This window comes from Bufo bufo, chromosome 2 (genome assembly GCF_905171765.1).
Source record: "Bufo bufo chromosome 2, aBufBuf1.1, whole genome shotgun sequence".
NCBI classification, from domain to species: Eukaryota; Metazoa; Chordata; class Amphibia; order Anura; family Bufonidae; genus Bufo; species Bufo bufo.
Window position 1 is genome coordinate 587620393 of NC_053390.1, and position 22052 is coordinate 587642444.

Below are 22052 nucleotides of genomic sequence, written 5' to 3' on the forward strand. Positions count from 1 at the left end.
CAGGGTTTATCCGGAGAAAGGCAAACAACTCCACTTCCCCTGTGAGACAGAAGACAATTTTCCTAATTTTATGGAAAAAAAATCCTGGCAATCAGAATAAGGCCTCATGCACACGACCGTTGTTGTGTTCCATTCCACGAAATGGGGTTCTGTTGTTCCGTGATCCGTTTCCGTGTGTCTTCCTTTATCTTTAGAGGATCACCAGACATGAAGGAAAGTAAAAAAAAATCTAAGACAGGTTTGCCATGCAAATGATAGGAAAAAACGGATGCAGACGCGGATGACAATCTTGTGTGCCTCTGTTTTTTAGCGGTCCCATTGACTTGAATGGGTCCGCAAACCGTTTTCCGCGAAAATAATAGGACGGGTTATATTTTTTTGACGGACTGGAACCACGGATCACGGACGCGGATGACAAACTGTGCATTAGCCGAGTTTTCAACAGACCCATTGAAAGTCAATGGGTCCGCAGAAAATCACGAAAAACGGCACAACGGACACGGAATAAAACAACGGTCGTGTGCATGAGGCCTAACTCTCCCTGGATCAACAAACCTTCTCTATAAGTTTAGTAACTATAACCTGTAATATTATTAAACTCCAGAAACACATCTAGGCCCCTCTTTCACCGCTCTTACCATAAAGAATCCTCTTCTATGTATATATAGATACCTTCTTTCCTCTAGACGTAGAGGATGTTCTCTTATCACAATTCTGGGTATAAATAGATCATTATATTGATCTTTAATATATTTATACCTAGTAATTAGATCTCCCCTTGGTCTTCTTTTTTCAAAACTAAATAACCCTAATTTTGATAATCTTTCTGGATACTGTAGTGTACCCATTCCAATTATTACTTTAGTTGCCCTCCTCTGAACCCTCTCCAGATTCATATCCTTCTTGTGCACAAGAGCCCAAAATTGTATGCAATACTCCATGTGTGGTCTGATTAGTGATTTGTAAAGTGGCAGGACTATGTTCTCATCACAGGCATCTATGTCCCTTTTGATTTAACCCAAAATTTTATTGACCTGACACTTCCTGCTACAGTTAAGTTTGCGGTCCTATTCTATGTCAGTGTTATTCAGTGTTTATTTTATGTATTTAGTATGTACTGGTGACGTGTATTTTACCTTTTTCATGTGCATGACCTTACATTTATCAGTGTTAAACCTTATTTACCATTTCTCCACACAAGCCTCCAATCTATCCAGATCGCTCTGTAGTAGTATACTGTCCTCTTCCGTGTTAATTACTTTACACAGTTTAGTATCGTCAGCATATTTTACTGTGCAAGCCTTCTACAAGATCATTAATAAATATATATTGAAGAGAATAGGGCCTAATACTGACCTCTGAGGTACCCCACTAGTGACAGTGACCCAATCTGAGTGTGTACCGTTAATAACCACCCTCTGTTTTCTATCATTGAGCCAGTTACTTACCCACATACAGACATTTTATCCCAGTCCAAGCATTCTCATTGTATGTACTAAACTGTTATGTGGCACAGTATCAAATGCTTTGGAGAAGTCAAGATATATGACATACATTGACTCATCTCAGACCAGTCTTGAACTTACCTCCTCATAGAAACTGACTAGACCTAACCTGTAGAACAGACTCATTTATAGAGTGCTTAAATATCATTAATAAAGATGTTTCTATTACATTACCTCTCTAAGAATACGGTGGTGCATCTTTTTAATGCCACATTTAATTAGGAGTTTATTTTGAAACTCTGCATTTTATCTGACATTTCATTTTCCTCAGTGAATAGCGTGGATAAAAAAAGGTTATTTTTACTCTTTTTGGCAATGAGTCTCTCTGTCTCCAGGTTAGTCATCTTTATGTATTTTACAAGGCACATCGGACCATAAGAAACACCTAGGTTTTAGATGGAAAATAAGAAAAAAATTGTGTTCTAAAATATTTAATAAAATGACAGAATAATATTTCAATAATGTAAAAGTCAACAGTAGTGATGGACAAACATCGGCGGGACGGTTTGTGAACGCGCGTTCGTGATCAAATGTTTGAGAACCGCGAGTTTGCGCCGAGCCCCATTGACTTTAATGGTAGGCGAACCTGAAAAACCTTCAGCTCATATTTGCAGCCACCAAATACTTATTAGAAGTACACAAATAGTCCCTTTTTGAGTCCAGAGGGGAAACAAACCAGGCTGGTTTAGTGAGCTGCATTTATATTTATATAAGGAGATATATAACGCGAGTTTGACCGCGACGCGTGGTTGATTAAGTGTGGTTGCGTAAGTGTGTGACTTAAGATTAAGTGAGGGAGTATCTGAGAGCTAAATTATTTGTGGACATTGATGAGTGGCTGTGTTTGACTGTATTGTTTGCTGTGATAACACTTTGTTTTTTTTTTCCTTCCTTCTCCAGGGGTTGCACAGGTGAGCAATTAGGGTGTGGCTTTTTAATTAGGGTGTGGCTGTCTAATTAGGAGACTATAAAAACTCAGCAGTAACAGCAGCACAGCCTTTTTGAGTCCAGAGGGGAAACAAACCAGGCTGGTGTATTGAGCTGCATTTATATTTATATAAGGAGATATATAACGCGAGTTTGACCACGACGCGTGGTTGATTAAGTGTGGTTGCGTAAGTGTGTGACTTAAGATTAAGTGACTTTAGATTCAGGGACTTCAGTGGGGGACTGCAATTAGCCAGTTTCTTATTACTACATTGTATTGTATTTTTTGCTTTTGTGGTGTAATCCCCATTTAGTATGTGTTGCACAATTGACAACGCAGTCCAGTGCACATCTTACATGATGTATGCAGTCCTGGAACAGCCAGGGTGTATTTCTTTGTTCAAGATGTGAGCAAATTACCCGTTTGGAATCGCTAATCGAGTCTCTAAACGAGCAAGTTGCAACACTGAGAGGCATTGACAATTTGCAAAAGAGTTTGCTTCTCACCGAGCAAGCACTCTTTGGGGTAGATGAGGGGGAGGGTGACAGAGACGAGGCTGAGGAAAGTGAGGTAGCTAGCTGGGTAACAGTTAGAAAGCGGGGTAGAGGGAAGAGTCCAAGGGAGGCTAGCCCTGATCTGACACACCCCAACAAGTTTGCACGTTTGGCAGATGAGGGGGATATCAGTCCAGGGACGGCACTGCCGCAGCCGGACATTTCCTCTGCCAGTCAGGGGAATGTCAGCTCCGGTAAGCAGGGGACCAGGAGAGCAGGGCAGGCCAGACAGGTGCTGGTAGTGGGAGACTCAATTATTAGGGGAACAGATAGGGAAATCTGTCACAAAGACCGTGATTGCCGAACAGTGTGCTGTCTTCCTGGCGCTAGAGTTCGACACATTGCGGATCGGGTTGACAGATTACTGGGAGGGGCTGGAGAAGATCCAGAGGTCATGGTCCATATCGGAACCAATGACAAAGTGAGGGGTAGGTGGAGAGTCCTTAAAAATGATTTCAGGGATTTAGGTCAAAAGCTTAGGGCAAGGACCTCAAAGGTAGTATTTTCCGAAATACTACCTGTACCAAGGGCCACACAAGAAAGGCAGCGGGAGATTAGGGAAATTAACAAGTGGCTCAAGAACTGGTGTAGGATGGAGGGGTTTGGGTTCCTGGAGAACTGGGCCGACTTCTCTGTCGGCTACAGGCTCTATCGTAGGGACGGGCTGCACCTCAATGGGGAAGGGGCAGCTGTGTTGGGGAAGAAGATGGCTAGGAGGTTGACAAAGTGTTTAAACTAGGGACTGGGGGGAGGGTAATTACACTATAGAAGGGGAAGATAGTTAAGATAGAGACCGGGGGCAAGGTAGTGGGACGGGGGAGGAATGGAAGGAGGGACTAGAACAGTTCAGAAGGAAAGGTGTAGGGTAAAAAATATACATAAACCTCTCAAATGTATGTATACTAATGCCAGAAGCCTGACTAATAAAACTGGTGAACTGGAATTAGTGATGTGTGAGGAGGACTATGGCATAGTGGGAATAACTGAGACATGGCTAGATGATAGCTATGACTGGGCGGTTAATGTACAAGGTTACAGTCTGTTTAGAAAGGATCGTCAAAACCGGAGAGGGGGAGGGGTTTGCCTTTATGTAAAGTCCTGTCTAAAGCCCACATTCCGTGAAGATATAAGTGAGGGACATGAACATGTGGAGTCACTGTGGGTAGAGATACATGGAGCTAAAAACAACAATAAATTACTAATAGGAGTTTACTATAAACCACCTAATATACCAGAGTCCACAGAAAATCTACTACTAAACGAGATAGACAAGGTGGCAAATCATAATGAGGTGCTTATTATGGGGGACTTCAACTACCCAGATATAGACTGGGAAACTGAAACTTGTATCTCATAAAGGAAACAGATTCTTGGCAATAACCAAAGACAATTACCTCTCCCAACTGGTTCAGGACCCGACTAGAGGGACAGCCATACTGGACTTAGTATTAACCAATAGACCTGACAGAACAACAAACGTGCAGGTTGGGGGACACCTGGGAAATAGTGACCATAAAGTAATAACCTTCCAATTATCATTCAAAAGAGTGTTTCTACAGGGAGGAACAAAAATACCAAACTTCAAAAAAGCTAAATTTAGCCAACTAAGAGAGGCCATAGGCCTAACTAACTGGGACAAAGTCCTCAAATATAAAAATTCAGCCACAAAATGGGACATCTTTAAAAACATCCTAAAATCTCATTGTGAGAGGTACATACCGTATGGGAATAAAAGGTTAAGGAACAAAAAGAAACCAATGTGGATAAACAGAACTGTAAAGAAAGCAATAAATGACAAAAAGAAAGCATATAAAACACTAAAACAGGAGGGTAGCACGGAAGCACTGAAAAACTATAAGGAAAAAAACAGAACATGTAAAAAACAAATAAAAGCGGCCAAACTAGAGACCAAGAGATTCATTGCCAAAGAGAGTAAAACTAACCCTAAAATGTTCTTCAATTATATAAATGTTAAAAAGTATAAATCTGAAGGTGTCGGCCCTTTAAAGAGTAATGAGGGGGGAGTCGCAGAGAGCGACGACGAGAAAGCAAAGCTGTTAAATATTTTTTTCTCCAATGTATTCACTGAGGAATATAAACTGTCAGATGAAATGCTGAATGTTGAAATAAATTTGCCATTAAAAGTGTCCTGTCTGACCCAGGAAGAAGTACAACAGCGACTTAAAAAGATCAAAATAGACAAATCGCCAGGACCAGATGGCATACACCCCCGTATCCTAAGGGAATTAAGTAATGTCATAGCCAGACCCTTATTTCTGATATTTGCGGACTCTATACTGACAGGGAATGTCCCACAGGATTGGCGCATGGCAAATGTGGTGCCAATATTCAAAAAGGGTCCAAAAACAGAGCCTGGAAACTATAGGCCGGTAAGTTTAACATCTGTTGTGGGTAAACTGTTTGAAGGTTTTCTGAGAGATGCTATCTTAGAGCATCTTAACGGAAATAAGCAAATAACGCCATATCAGCATGGCTTTGTGAGGGATCAGTCATGTCAAACTAATTTAATCAGTTTCTATGAGGAGGTAAGTTCTAGACTTGACAGCGGCGAATCAATGGATGTCGTATATCTGGACTTCTCCAAAGCATTTGACACTGTACCACATAAAAGGTTTGTATATAAAATGAGAATGCTTGGACTGGGAGAAAACGTCTCTATGTGGGTAAGTAACTGGCTCAATGATAGAAAACAGAGGGTGGTTATTAACGGTACATACTCAGATTGGGTCACTGTCACTAGTGGAGTACCTCAGGGGTCAGTATTGGGCCCTATTCTCTTCAATATATTTATTAATGATCTTGTAGAAGGCTTGCATAGTCAAATATCAATTTTCGCAGATGACACTAAACTGTGTAAAGTAATTAACACTGAAGAGGACAGTATACTACTACAGAGGGATCTGGATAGATTGGAGGCTTGGGCAGATAAGTGGCAGATGAGGTTTAACACTGATAAATGTAAGGTTATGCACATGAGAAGGAATAATGCAAGTCACCCGTACATACTAAATGGTAAAACACTCGGTAACACTGACATGGAAAAGGATCTAGGAATTTTAATAAACAGCAAACTAAGCTGCAAAAAACAGTGTCAGGCAGCTGCTGCCAAGGCCAATAAGATAATGGGTTGCATCAAAAGGGGCATAGATGCCCGTGATGAGAACATATTCCTACTACTTTACAAATCATTAGTCAGACCACACATGGAGTACTGTGTACAGTTCTGGGCTCCAGTGAACAAGGCAGACATAGCAGAGCTGGAGAGGGTCCGGAGGAGGGCAACTAAAGTAATAACTGGAATAGGGCAACTACAGTACCCTGAAAGATTATCAAAATTAGGGTTATTCACGTTAGAAAAAAGACGACTGAGGGGAGATCTAATTACTATGTATAAATATATCAGGGGTCAGTACAGAGATCTATCCCATCATCTATTTATCCCCAGGACTGTGACGAGGGGACATCCTCTGCGTTTGGAGGAAAGAAGGTTTGTACACAAACATAGAAAAGGATTCTTTACGGTAAGAGCAGTGAGACAATGGAACTCTCTGCCTGAGGAGGTGGTGATGGTGAGTACAATAAAGGAATTCAAGAGGGGCTTGGATGTGTTTCTAGAGCGTAATAATATTACAGGCTATAGCTACTAGAGAGGGGTCGTTGATCCAGGGAGTTATTCTGATTGCCTGATTGGAGTCGGGAAGGAATTTTTTATTCCCCTAAAGTGAGGAAAATTGGCTTCTACCTCACAGGGTTTTTTTTGCTTTCCTCTGGATCAACTTGCAGGATGACAGGCCGAACTGGATGGACAAATGTCTTTTTTCGGCCTTATGTACTATGTTACTATGTAACATGAACACTGACATACCAGAGGGTGTTCATTGGCAAAAATTCCCACAAAAAATATGTATTTTAATCAGGGGCCATTTTTATGCGTTTTAAAGGGAAACTCTCAAAAATGTGCCCTGCTGGAGCCCAGAAAATTTTTATTTTTGGCCATGGGAGTACCGGCCCCAAAAATTAGGCATTCATCTGACAAAAAAAAGAATTTGTGATTATGTGGCTGGATTTATTTTAGGCGGTCACTGGATAAAAATTTTACTGTAGGCCAGTACATGCCCCAAAAATTAGGCATTAACCTGACAGAATAGAACTTGTGATTATGTAGCTGGAAGTACATTAGGCGGTCACTGGATAAAAATTTTACTATAGGCCACTGGAGTAAAGGCCCAAAAAATTATTCATTCACCTGATAGAAAAGAACTTGTGATGATGTGGCTGGAGGTACATTAGGCGGTGTAGGAAGGTACAAGGAAGGTATGTGTCACCGAGATTCCTAGCCTCGTTGAGGTAAGAACCAGTAATTTCATGTGTCAGCGGCAGCTAGTGCTGTCTGACATGAGTTTGCTATTTAGTATGGCTGTAAAGCCGATCCGGGCCGGCTCTTACTGGGAGCAGCCAAAGTGCAGGGTGGGTGGCTTCTCCCCACGTTCCAGGCTGGGTCTTGGTTTGGGCTATGAAACACAGGCAGCACTGTAAGATGGTGGGAATTGAATCCTCTCTGACAGTGAAGCTCTGTCAGTCTCTGTGTTGGGACCTGGGAGTTTGGGCCTGCGTAAAGGCCTGCTACCTTGTTGGCGTGAGAGCAGGTGGTTTCTGCTATGTCCAAGGACCTCTGCATTGCTGCATGGCGTGAACAAACACTAGACTCAAGGTGACTGTCTTCCTTGAAACTGACTTTTTGTTTTTGCTTATCCTTATGTGCGAATAAACACCAAACTGTTTAAGTTAAAGACGTTGTCGTTGCCTCTATACTGCGTCCGCAGGCCTGTCTACCAGAGAAAATCCCTGCAGCAGTCACCGGATACAAATTTTACTCTAGGCCACTGGAGTATAGGTCCCAAAAATTAGGCATTCACCTGACAGAAAAGAACTTATGATTATGTGGCTGGAGGTACATTAGGCGGTCACCCGATATAAAAATGTTACTGTAGGCCACTGGAGTAGAAGCCCCAAAAATTGGGCATTCACCTGACAGAAAAGGCTTTTTAAGCCGCCGTATATACATAAGACAGGGACTATTCTTTGTTCTATCTGGTGGCGGATATGTGTGGGCTGGCATGAGGAAATTTAATTACACGTGGTCCATGCCTCATTCATTTTTAGAAATCTGAGTTGGTCCACACAGTGTCGTGAGCTAGGTGAGTGTGCTTATTGGTCATGATTCCCCCTGCTGCACTGAACGTCCTTTCGGACAGGACACTTGATGAGGGCCAAGCCAAGGGTTCCATGGCAAATTGTGCCAGCTCTGGTCACAGGTCAAGCCTGCACACCCAGTAGTCCAGGGGTTCTTCGCTTGTCAGGGCGTCCACATCCACAATCCCTGAGGCTGTATCCGGAGGGCGGTTGTCGATGGGTTGGTTGCAAGAATGATCTCACATCCAAAGTGACCAACACATCTTCAAACCGCCCTCTTCTTGCAGGCGTGGTAGAATTACTACCTGCACCTGTTTTGCTGTGGGTGGAAATTCCTCTGCCTGCGCCCGCAACAGCAGAATGCAGCATCTCTCACAGCAAGACCTGGAAATGCTGCATTCTGCCAACCCTCTGTGATGCTGGTAACATGTCCGCCATTTTGTGTTTGTACCGGGGGTCTAAGTACATTGCCACTCAGTTCTGGTCTTTGCCCTTTATGCTTTTTAAAGGTGGGTCCCTCTTGAAACACTGGGGCACGAAGGCCCCCATTTGCACTAAATTTGGTAGCGGTGGAGCACCCTGGCTCCTCCTCATCGCCCAGGAGAATGTCGTGCTTGGTCTCCACCCCCCAGCCACGAACAACACCAGGGATCCCAGAAAAGTTTCAAGTTCCCCTCAAAGCCTTCTCTTCTTGCTCCTCCTCTTCACCCCAGGCACCATCCTCCTCTGACTCTTTTTCAGACTCCTGCTGACTTGTCTCAGATGGATTAATCCCCCTGGGAATTCCTTCAGCATTGCAACTTCCTCATCTTCCAGCTCCTGCTCCTCAACGGCTTGATCAATGACACGATGCAATGCACGCTCCAGAAAGAAGGCGTAAGGTATGATGGCACTGATTGCACCCTGGCTCCGACTGATCAGTTTGGTGATCTCATCAAATGGCCGCAGAAGTCTGCATGCGTCGCGCATGAACAGCCACTGGCGCAGTGAAAATAAACCAAGCTCCACAGAACCTGTCCTGCTACAGAGTTCGTACAGGTAGTCTTTAACGGCATGTTGCTGCTGGAGCAGCCTATCAAGCATATACAATGTAGAGTTCCATCGCGTCGGGCTGTCATAAATCAGAAGTCGCCGCTGGTGTCGCCGCTGAACGTCAGCATGGTGAGCCATGGCCGTGTAAGATCTTCTAAAATGGCCAGAGATTTTCCTAGCCTGCCGCAAGACGTCCTGGACCCCGGGGTATTTGGCAACAAATCGCTGCACAACTAAGTTCAGTACGTGTGTCATTTTGCCCTGTTTCAGCGCGCTCAGCAGATTGGCACCGTTGTTGCATACCACTTTACCAACTGTCAAATTGAGCGGGGTTAGACACTGATCGGTCTGCAAAGCTGAAAGGAGTGCAGGACCTGTGTGGCTCTTGGCTTCCAGGCACAACAGCCGCAGCACAGCATGGAAACGTCTCACCTGGCACGTTGAATAGGTTCTAGGGAGCGTGGGGGGCACAGCGAAAAAGGCGGTAGCAATGGAAAAGGAGGAGTCAGCCGAGGAGGAGACGAAGGATTGAGTAGGAGGAGGAGAAGAAGAGGCAGGCCTGCATGCAATCTGTGGCGGTAACACCAAATCCACACGGGAGCCACGGGTTACATGCTTGACGGCCGTCAGAAGGTTCACCCAAAGGGCAGTAAAAGTTATTTACCTTCCCTGCCCGTGTTTGCTAGACCACATGTCTGTGGTCAGATGTCTCTTGGCATTTAAAACTGTGTGCCAGAGATGTATTCACTTGCCACTTAACGTGGCCATATAGCTCTGAGTTGCCCTTCTGGGAGAAATATTTCCTTCTGGGGACCTTCCATTGCGGCGTGCCAATGGCCATAAATTTTCTAAAGGCCTTCGAGTCCACCAGTTTATTTGGCAGTAGTTGTCGGGCTAGCAGTTCCGACAAGTCAGCGGTCAGCTGTTGGGCAAGAGGGTTATCCGGCATTATCAACTTTTTACGCTCGAACATTTGGGCCACGGAAGGCTGCCTTCTGCCAAATAGCCTGGTGGAAGGTGGAGTGGAGGACAATGAAGAGGCAGGACGTGGAACGCCGGGAGTGTGGCTTTGTGGATTCTGACGACGTTGCTCCCACTGGGCTCGGTGATGGGAGGCCAGGTGCCTTCTTAAGGCGGTTGTCCCTAGGTGAGTGTTGTGCTTACCGCGGCTTATGCGTTGACAGCACAGGCTGCAGATGGCAACACTATTGTCAGCAGCTGACACGTTAAAAAAAGCCCACACTGCAGAGCCATGTGCTGGTGTCCTTGGAGCGCCAATAGTGACCGTGCATGGTGGATGGCTTGCTCCAGATACATTTTCTTTTTGCCTCCTGTGAGCTCTGCCTGCTTCTCCTCCTTCTCCTCCCTCTCTGCTGCTCTGTCTCTTCCTCTAAACTCCCCTCTTCTTCTTTTCTCGAGGGCACCCACGTGACGTCCATTTGAGATCTCGGAGTAGGCAGCAATAGCGGGGACCTCCCTCCTTGGGCTGATCTGGGTACTGTCGTGGGTGGCGGCCATTGCTACCTCCTCTTCCTCATCCGATGTCAAGAATGGCTACGCATTGATAAGGTCTGGGAATGGATGGGAAAATAATTCCTCTGACTTGAGTGGAGGGGCTATAGTGGTGGTGGTGTCTTTGGGGGTGCACACAGCAGAGAGTGAGGAGGGAGCAGATACAGAGGATGAGGAGCGTGCAGAAGGTGAAGGCTAAATGAGCCACTCAACCAACTCTGGTGCGTCCTTTGAAGTAATCGCACATGCCTTCTCCAACTTCTCACTTAGGTTTCGACCTGGTCCACCTGCCCGACCCCAACCACCCCTGCAGAACGGCCTGCCTCTTCCTATTTCTGTCATTTTCAAAATGATCCAGTGCTTAAGTCCCTAGATAAGAGCAGTATTTGTGGAAGCAGGTATATCGCAGGCCTCAACCAATATTTGATAGAAACAGGTATTTACAACCCCATAATCAGTATTTTGTGGAAGCAGGTATCTTTCAGGCCTCAAATAATATTTGGTGGAAACAGCTATATCAATCCCATTAATCAGTATTTTGTGGAAGCAGGTATATCGCAGGCCTCAATCAGTATTATGTGGAAGAAGGTATATCAAACCCCTTAATTAGTATTTTGTGGAAGCAGGTATATTGCACCCCTCAATCATTTTGTTTTCGGACAATAGGTATATCACACCAGTTGCAATTAGTTATTCCAATAGCGTTTGTCCCTCTACATAGCTGCGGTATCGCAGCAGAACCCAACACAACTGCTGCACAATACAAATGCACTATATACTTGAATGTAGAAAGTATATTATAGGTATATCACACCCCTCAATCATTTTGTTTTTGGACAATAGGTATATCACACCAGTTGCAATTAGTTATTCCAATAGCGTTTGTACCTCTATATAGCTGCGGTATCGCAGCAGAACCGCACATAACTGCTGCACAATACAAATGCACTATAATATACTTTCTATGTTAGAAAGTATATTATAAGTATATCACACCCCTCAGTATATTGCACCTATCGATAGCACTGCTATACCAGTCCTATACCAGATTCGCCGAACATGTGAACATATGACTATATTTGCATATTTTTTTGCATAGCGCCGAACTTTGACCCATGACACATCCATCAGGTGGGACAGGACAGTCAATTGAGATCTTTCAGCACATGGACACACCCCCTACCCTATAAATAAACCCGATCTGGCAGCCATTTTACATTCAGTTTTTTACCACTGTAGGTAGAGGTTGCTGTGTGGTGCAGGGACAAACTGTTAGGGACACCAAACTCTAGCTAATAGGCCACAAAAGTCCTTTTAAGGACTGGTATAGGGTTCTATCGATGGATGTGACATGCTGAGGGGTGTGATATACTTATAATATATTTTCTAAAATAGAAAGTATAATATAGTGCATTTGTATTGTGCAGCAGCTGTGTGCGGTTCTGCTGCAATACTGCAGCTGGATAGAGGGACAAACGCTATTTGAAGTAACTAATTGCAACTGGTGTGATATACCTGCTGCCCCAAAAAATGAAAATTGATAGAGGGGTGTGATATACCTATAATATACCTTCTAACATAGAAAGCATATTATAGTGCATTTGTATTGTGCAGCAGATGTGTGCGGTTCTGCTGAGATACCAGAGCTATATAGAGGGACAAACGATATTGGAATAACTAATTGCAACTGGTGTGATATACCTGCTGCCCCAAAAAATGAAAATTGATTGAGGGGTGTGATATACCTATAATATACCTTCTAACATAGAAAGTATATTATAGTGCATTTGTATTGTGCAGCAGTTGTGTGCGGTTCTGCTGAGATACCGCAGTTATATAGAGGGATAAACGCTATTCGAATAACTAATTGCAACTGGTGTGATATACCTGTTGCCTCCAAAAAAACAAATTACCTGCTTCCACAAAATACTGATTAAGGGGTGTGATACAGTGGCTTCCACAAAATATTGATTGAGGGGTGTGATACACCGGCTTCTACCAAACACAGATTTAGGCCTGCGATACACCAGCTTCCACCAAATATTGATTAAAGGGTTTGATATACCGACTTCCAGCAAATACTCGTTATTGGGTTCTATATACCTGTTTCCACAAAATACTGATACAGGGTATTGATATACCGGCTTCCACCAAATATTGATTAAGGGGTTTGAATTACCAGCTTCCAGCTAATACTCATTATTGGGTTCTATATACCTGTTTCCACAAAATACTGATAGTCGGGATTTATATACCCGCTTCCCACAAATATTTATTGAGGCTTGCGATACACCAGCTTCCCAGAAATATTGATTGAGGGGTTTGATTTACCAGCTTCCAGCAAATACTCATTATTGGGTTCTATATACCTGTTTCCACAAAATACTGATACAGGGTATTGATATACCGGCTTCCACCAAATATTTATTGAGGCCTACGATACACCAGCTTCTACCAAATATTGATTAAGGGGTTTGATTTACCAGCTTCCAGCAAATACTCATTATTGGGTTCTATATACCCGTTTCCACAAAGTACTGATACAGAGTATTGATATACCGGCTTCTACCAAATATTGATTGAGGCCTGCGATACACCAGCTTCCACCAAATATTGATTAAGTGATTTGATTTACCAGCTTCCAGCAAATACTCATTATTGCGTTCTATATACCGGTTTCCACAAAATACTGATAGAGGGGAATGATATACCAGCTTCCACAAAATATTGATTAAGGCCTGCGATATACCTGCTTTCACAAATACTGCTCTTCTATAGGGAGTTTGTCACAGGGTCATTTTGAAAATGACAGGCAGAGGAAGAGGTAGGCCATTCCACAGGGGTGGTAGGGGTCGAGCAGGTTCACGAAGCCGGAGCCTAAGTGGGAAGTTGCAGAAGGTACGTGTGATTTTGTCAAAGGATGCACCAGAGTTGGTTGAGTGGCTCACTCAGCCTTCTGCTTCTGCACCCGCCTCATCCTCTGTATCTGCACCCTCCTCACTCTCTGCTGTGTGCGCCCCCAAAGACACCACCACCACCACCATAGCCCCTCCACTCGAGTCAGAGGAATTATTTTCCCATCCATTCCCAGACCTTACCGATGCGCAGCCATTCTTGGCATTGGATGAGGAAGAGTTGGTAAAAACGGCCACACCCAGCGGTCTGATGACAGTACCCAGATCAACGGAATGAGGGAGGTCCCCGCTGTTGCTGCCTACTCCGAGATCTCTAATGTCAGTGGTGGTGAAGATGGTAATGATGATGATGACATGTCGATGGACGTCACGTGGGTGCCCACAAGCGAGGAAGTGGAGGGGAGTTCAGAGGGAGAGACGGAGTAGCAGATAGGGAGGGGAAAAAGGAGAAGCAGGCAGAACTCGCAGTGGACAGGAGGCAAAAAGCGGACTGCAAATGTATCTGGAGTGAGCCATCCACCATGCACGGTCACATCTGGCGCTCACAGGATGCCGGCACATGGCTCCGCAGTGTGGGCTTTTTTTAACGTGTAAGCTGCTGACAATAGTGTTGCAATCTGCAGCCTGTGCTGTCAACTAGTGATGAGCGGGAGGTGCCATATTCGATTTCGCGATATTTCGCAAATATTCGATTGAATATTCGTCTTATATTCGTCAAAATCGAATATTCGTCATTATTCTATTTATCTCGAATAATATGCGATGACATTTTTCGCGTATTGCGATTTTCTTTAAACTGTATAGGGCAACTTTCATATTGGTTGGCTAATATGTGTATTTGACGAATATTCGCTGTATTGCTATAACTTCGTTTTTTAGAATATTACAAATATTCTAAAATACGAAGTTATAGCAATATATCGAATATTCGTAAAATACACATAATTTAGCTAATATAGTGCTATAATCTTTTTTTTTATAGTCAAATTTTTTTGTCTCTTCTGAACTGAAAACACTACAGCACTATATTAGCTAAATTGCAGTCCCTATGTGTATATTACAAATATTCACTATATTGCTATAACTTCGATTTTTTGAATATTATGAATATTATGAATATTCGAAAAATTGGTCGAATAGACGAAGATAGAGAATATAGCGCTATATTCGACAATTCTACCAAGCCAACCGTAAGTAACGGTTGGCTTGGTAGAATTGCTGAATGTTGAATATAGCGAAAATAGCGCTATATTCTCTATCTTCGTCTATTCGACCAAGCCAACCCAATAGCATACAGCCCTTATGCGACGCGATTCACTCGCATATTTAATTGACGATTTATCGCATAACATAAACTATCTTACATGAAGATGAAAATTATAAATCAGTAATGAGAATCGTTACTAATTTATAATTTTCCTCTTTATGTAAGATAGTTTATGTTATGCGATAAATCGGCAATTAAATATGCGAGTGAATCGGGTCGCATAAGGGCTGTATGCTATTGGGTTGGCTTGGTCGAATAGACGAAGATAGAGAATATAGCGCTACATTCGACAATTCTACCAAGCCAACCCATTACTGATGGTAGTAATTTTTACTATCACAAAATTTGTGATACTAAATTACTAGCACTAATTTAGTGATATTAAAGTAAATTACTAATATGACTAATGGGGTCAGATGGAAAAAAAAAACAATATTCGTTATAACGAATATATTTTAATATATTCAAAATATTCGCGAATTTACGAAGTTGTAATATTCATACGAATATTTCGCTATTTGAATATTCACTCTCATCCCTACTGTCAACGCATAAGTCGCGGTTAGCCCAACACTCACCTAGGGACGACCGCCTTAAGAAGGCACCTGGCCTCCCATTACCGAGCACAGTGGGAGCAACACCATCAGAACCCACAAAGCCACACTCCCGGCGTTCCACGTCCTGCCTCTTCTCCTTCTCCTCTCTCCTCTTCCACTGTGCCGTCGTCGCTTTCATTTGGCAAAAGGCAGGATTCCGTGGCCCAAATGTTCGAATGTAACAAGTTGACGACGCCGGATAACCCTCTTGCCCAATGGCTGACCGCCGGCTTGTTGGAACTGCTAGCCCGACAACTACTGCCATATAAACTGGTGTACTCGGAGGCCTTTAGAAAATTAGTGGCCATTGGCACACCGCAATGGAAGGTCCCCAGAAGGAAATATTTCTCCCAGAAGGGCATCCCAGAGATATATGGCCTGTTGTGCGGCAAGTGAATGTATCTTTGGCAAACAATGTCGGTGCAAAGATACATCTGACCACAGACACGTGGTCTAGCAAATGGGCAGGGAAGGTAAATAACTTTTATTGCCCACTGTGTGAACCTTCTGACGGCTGTCAAGCATGCAACCCGTGGCACCCGTGTGGATTTGGTGTTACCGCCACGGATTGCATGCAGACCTGCCTCTTCTTCTCCTCCTCCTACTCCATCCTCTGTCTCCTCCTCGGCTGACTCCTCCTTTATCACTGCTACCGCCTCTTCTGCTGCACCCCCCAGCTCCCCAGAACCTATTCGACGTGCCAGATGAGACGTTGACATGCTGTGCTGCGGCTGTTGTGCCTGGAAGCCAAGAGCCACACCGGTCCTGCACTCCTTTCAGCTCTGCGGTAACAGGCAGATCAGTGGCTAACCCCGCTCAATTTGACAGTTGGTAAAGTGGTGTGCGACAACGGTGCACTGAACTTAACCGAGCAGCGATTTGTTGCCAAATACCCCGGGGACGTCTTGCGGCAGGCCAGGAAAATCTCTGTCCATTTTAGAAGATCTTACACGGCCATGGCTCGCCTTGCTGACGTACAGCGGCAACACCACTTGCCCTTCAGACATCTGATTTGTGACTGCCCGAAGTACTGGAACTTCACCTTGTATACGCTTGATAGGCTGCTCCAGCAGAAACGTGCCGTTAACGACTACCTGTACGAACTCTGCGGCAGGACAGGTTCTGGGGAGCATGGTTTCATTTCAGCGCACTAGTCGCTGCTCATGTGCGATGCGTGCAGACTTTTGCGGCCATTTGATGAGATCACCAAAATGGTCAGTCACAGCTAGTGCTCCATCAGTGACATCGTACCTTTCTGGAGCGTGCATTGTGTCGTGTCATTGATCAAGCCGTCGAGGAGCAGGAGCAGTAAGATGAGGAAGTCGCAATCCTGAATAAAGTCCCAGGGGGGCTACTCCATCTGAGACAAGTCAGCAGGAGTCTGAAGAGTAATCAGAGGAGGATGGTGCTTGGGGAAAGGAGGAGGAGAAGCAAGAAGAGCAGGCTTTAAACTTTTCAGTGATCCCTGGTGTTGTCCGTGGCTGGGGCGAGGAGACAGATGAAGACATTCTCCTGGGCGATGAGCAGGAGACTTCACCGCTTCTAATTTAGTGCAAATGGGGACCTTTATGCTCCAGTGTTTGAAGAGGGACCCCCGTATAAAAAGCATAAAGGGCAAGGACCAGTACTGGGTGGCAACGTACTTAGACCCCAGGTACAAACACAAAATGGTGGACATGTTAGCAGCATCACGGAGGGCTGTCCGAATGCAGCATTTCCAGGCCTTGCTTCGAGAGATGCTGCATTGTGCTGTTGCGGGCGCTAGCAGAGGAATTTCCACCCACAGAGAAACAGTTGCAGGTATCAATCCTACAGCACATGCAAGAAGAGGGCTAGAATTCCTTGCACTGGTGTGGGCCATCACCAAAAATTCATTGATCAGCCACACCCTTCACTGTGTATGTCGACAGAAATCTCCCAGCCCATCTGAATGCTACCCGGTTAGGAGTCCTGAAACAAAGTTAGTCCTCTCAGTTCATGAACTATAACTTTGTGGTCAAATACCATACCAGGAAGTCTAACAAAAATATAGACACTCTGTCCATTTGGAGAAGAACCTACTCAACCAGATGACAGCTGGGAGAGCTTGAAATGACGTCCTTCTATACCAGATTTTCCCAACACAGTACAACTAGTGTCAAGGAAAAAGACTAGAAAGTTACTGACTCACAGCAACAATCCAGTCCTGAACCACCTCTTGAAAAGGAACTCTGGATAAACATTGTGTATTAGGGAAGTTGCAAGAATTCCTCATTAGCAGAAGAATGCCAGAAAGAATCTGCCATGGCACTGCAGATCCAGAACTATTCATGCAACAAGGCCTGCTGCTCTGAAGTACATTGGATCCCATCACCATTGACCACTTAAATCAAATCAAAGTACCCCACCAGAATGCAAGAATGGTCCTGGAAATGTGTCATGACAGATCTGGACACCTTGGCACTCAGAAGACTGAAGCTATGTACCTTTCAGTGGGGTTTTTATTTGACTGGAATACAGACAGACATTGTGATCTGGTGCTGTGAATGCCCCTTCTGTGCCTTGGGGCAAGGAGAAAAACAACAAGAAGGATCCTCTTCATCTAATTGTGAGAAGAATACATGTTGAAATTGTGGCCAAAGACCACGTCAGACCATTACACAAAATTCATGGTTACCAGACCTGTAAAAAATCAGACCCCCAAGACCACTGCAGTAGCTTTGTGGAAGAGTTTCTTGTTACTATATGGGTGCTCAGAAAAGATCTTGACTGACCAAGGTTCTGCATTTAAATCCCAACTCTTCTAAAAACTAAGTGGCACATTTATTAAGACAGTCGTTTTAATAAAGCCCTGCACTGGCGGTAGATCCACCGCAGTTATGCAGAGGCACCAGCCTCTATATAACTTTGGCGGATCCACTACCATTTTCTACACCTAAAACAGGCATAGAAAATGGTAAATGACACGGGCCTCTTGGCCCGTCCCCTTCCCTACTAACGTCATGTCCACTTTTAGACCTGTCATGAGCGGGGAAAAGTCACAGATTATGGTGCAAAGGAACTTTGCGCTGCAATCTGTGCCAGAAATACACCTAATATAGGCATGTTTCTGTTTAATAAAGGGCCCCTTAAGTTCTCTGTACAGCTGTCAAAAATTGTGAACCACTACCTACCATCATCAAGGCAACGGACTATACGAGAAGATAAATTAAACAGCATGCTGAAAACTGTACCACCTAACAAGAGAGTTGATTGGTCAATCTTGCTGCCTGAGTTAGAACAATAACAGCATCCATTGTTATACAGGGTGCATTCTATGCTGCCTGTTTGGCTGTCAAGGCAAGCTACCTGCTGGCATTGCTCTGGATATATCAGTGCCAGATGCCATGATGAACCCTCTACTGGGGTACAAGAAGAAATCATTAAGACCTGTATGAAGAAAAGTTCACCAAAAGCAATGGCAAGAATATGATCAGACTGCCAGAGCTAAGCCCCTCAACATTGGTGACCAAGTATGTCCTCAAGAACAACCATCGCTCCAGCATTAGATAGCAAGTGGGAAAAAGAGCCATACATTAAAACCGCCATCCCATATACTGAATCAGACATCTATGAGATCACCGGAGACGGTCGAGGCACAAAGATTGTATTTTAGAAAGAACTGAACAAACACCTATTCCTGACCCATTACAGTGAATCCTGCGGTTCCTGATTCGATTTATTGCACCAGTTGAAGATTCATCAACCTGACCACAACTGGCAAGATCCTCCATAGTCCCAGAGGAAAAGAGATCACCAGAGTCAGCCTATCCTGGTGAAGAATCATTGTTGGGAAGGTCTGCCAAATCCAGGGCCAGGTAGATACTTGCAAATACAGTATATATAAAAAATAAAAGTTCAAATCACCCCACTTTCCTTAAAAAAAAAATACTTAAACAAATAAAAAAACATCATGGGCATAGCCGCGTGCGAAAATGTCCATACTATCAAAATATAACAATATTAATGGCATATGGAAAATGGCGTAAAGGGGGAAAAAATAAAAACAGCCAATTTTCCATTTTTTTGTCACTTCAACTTCCCAATAATTTTTTAATAAAAAGTGATCAAAAAGTCGCACACGCAACAAATTGGTATCACTGAAAAGAACAGATCGTCCCGCAAAAAATGAGCCCTCACACAGCCCCGTACACATAGCTACAAAAAAGTTATGGGGGTCAGAATATTGTTCTAACAAATGTTTTTTTTCCTCAAAGGTTTTAATTTCTTTTCAGTATTAAAACGCAAGAAAAATTTGACAAGTGTGGTATCGTTGTAACCGTACTGCCCTGGAGAATGAAGATAACAGTTCAATTCTATCGCATAGTGTACAGTGAAAAAAAAAACATTATTAGAATTGCGTTTTTTCTCAATTCTTCCCCATTTGGATTTTTTTTCTCGCTTTCTACTACATGGTATGCAACCGTAAATGGTGCCATTAGAAATTACAACTTGTTCCACAAAAAATAAGTCCTCATAAGGCTATGTGAATGGAAAAATGAAAAAAGTTAGGACTATGTGAAGGCGTGGAGTGAAAAATGAAAACGCAAAAATGGAAAATCCCAGGGTCCTGAAGGGGTTAAAATCTACACGTGTCAGGCAAATTCCGAGTTCATATTTGAAATCCGCACGCTCAATTTAGTAAAAATCACATGTTTTTCTCTCAGTAGCAAAATCATTGTTGCGCGGTGTAGTCAGGTTAAAACTGCCACCTTATTTGCAATGTTTTCAGCACCCATAGAAGGACTTTAACCTACTAAATGCAAGGTAAATCAACTGTACCTAGGTTCCAAGTTGTGCACCCAGAGAGAAAAGACTTTAATATAATGTTTCCTACCCAGTATGTTTGTTAAGTCCCCTGTGCGTTATTATTTTTGCTTTAGTCATGGACCTTTTTGTGTTAGCTATGGACTATTTTTGCACTACTTGTGGACTTTATTCTCATGAGAGAAAACAAGCCCCATGTCAACCTTCTACTTATGCCATCAGCCAAGATCCCATGTGCTCTGATAGGGATGTATTTGCACTGTGAATTTACATACAGTATGCTTTAACCTACAGGAAGAAGGAAGAAGAAAGAAGAAAGGGACCAGAACATTACTGTGTAACATACACATGTTTGCTGTTGTTTGTTTTGCAGGTTCCAGGAGATCTATCTAGCAAGATGCCAGGGAAAACGTGTTAAAAAGGGGTGAATGCAGTGATTCAGTACATCACTTCAAAGAGTTAAATTAATGCTAAAGAGTTAAACTTGTGCTACAGAGTTAAATGTTGTGAATCATTGTAGACATACTTATTTTTTTATGTATTATACATCCCAGATTGTTATGTATGGGGAACAAATACTTTACTGGTAGTCCTAGTTAGGTCTAATCAACAGAGCCGCAAGACATGCACGTGTGAACTACTGAGAAGAAGGCCAGGAGAGAAGCCTGTCCCAGGAAACATTCATCCCCGAGGCTGTAGGGCTTTTCTAAAACCAGAAAGCACAGCAGAATAATAATGGGGCTTACTTTTCACACTGGCACATGCTGAACACAATATATTGGGCCCTGAAATGGCATATCTGTGGAAAAATTCAAATTTTCTCCTTCCATCACCTCCCGTTGTATTGTACGGGTATTTTTTAAGTACTGATTGGTTCTGTCCCTTTAATTATGTTGCCTTTTATTATTACCATTCTGTGTAATGATGTGTCTTGTAATGTGGTACCCATCCCCCATTGTGCTGATAAGAACACCTTTCTGAGTGATGTCATAGACATGCATGATGCATACTGGAGGAGGGGCTGACTGTACTAACAATTAATGGGGGATTCCATCAGTCACGTCATCCTAGGTAGGATGTAAGTATTGATTTTCCCTTTCTCTTGTACACCCTAGGGTGTCGGTCATGTTTTATACCGTGATAGACAGCTATGTTATAGCATGGCCGACCAGACCTTACCCCATATTTAGTGATGATTATTATTTTATTATGATGATTTATATAAGATTTATTATTTTATTATTCTGTATGTAATTTGTTTGAATTATCATATACTTAATCACAATTTATAAATATATTTATTCACTTATCCTGCGTAAGCTTAATCATTCTCAAATCTTTTGAATTCATGTTATGTTACAGCCGTGCATTAATTTTTAATACCTGTGCATCCAAGTGCACACAACACACCTACGTAAATTCTATGAGGGGTGTGGTTTCTAAAATGGGGTCACTTCTTGAGGGTTTATTATTTTTAAAATTTTACCTATGGTTGGCCAATGTTGTATAAATCACCAAGCTAGGCATTAAATGCACATAGTGGTCTTTCTCTTCTGAACAGCAGTTGATTACCATATAGGGGGTATTGTCGTACTTGGGAAAAATTATGTAGCAACATTTTTTTCCCCTATTATCTCTTGTGAAAATGAAATATTTGAGGTAGAGATGCGTGACTTGATTCTACATTAATCAGATTTGTTACGAATTTCACAATAAATTGTTCTCCAAAGAAATCCAAAGCTTT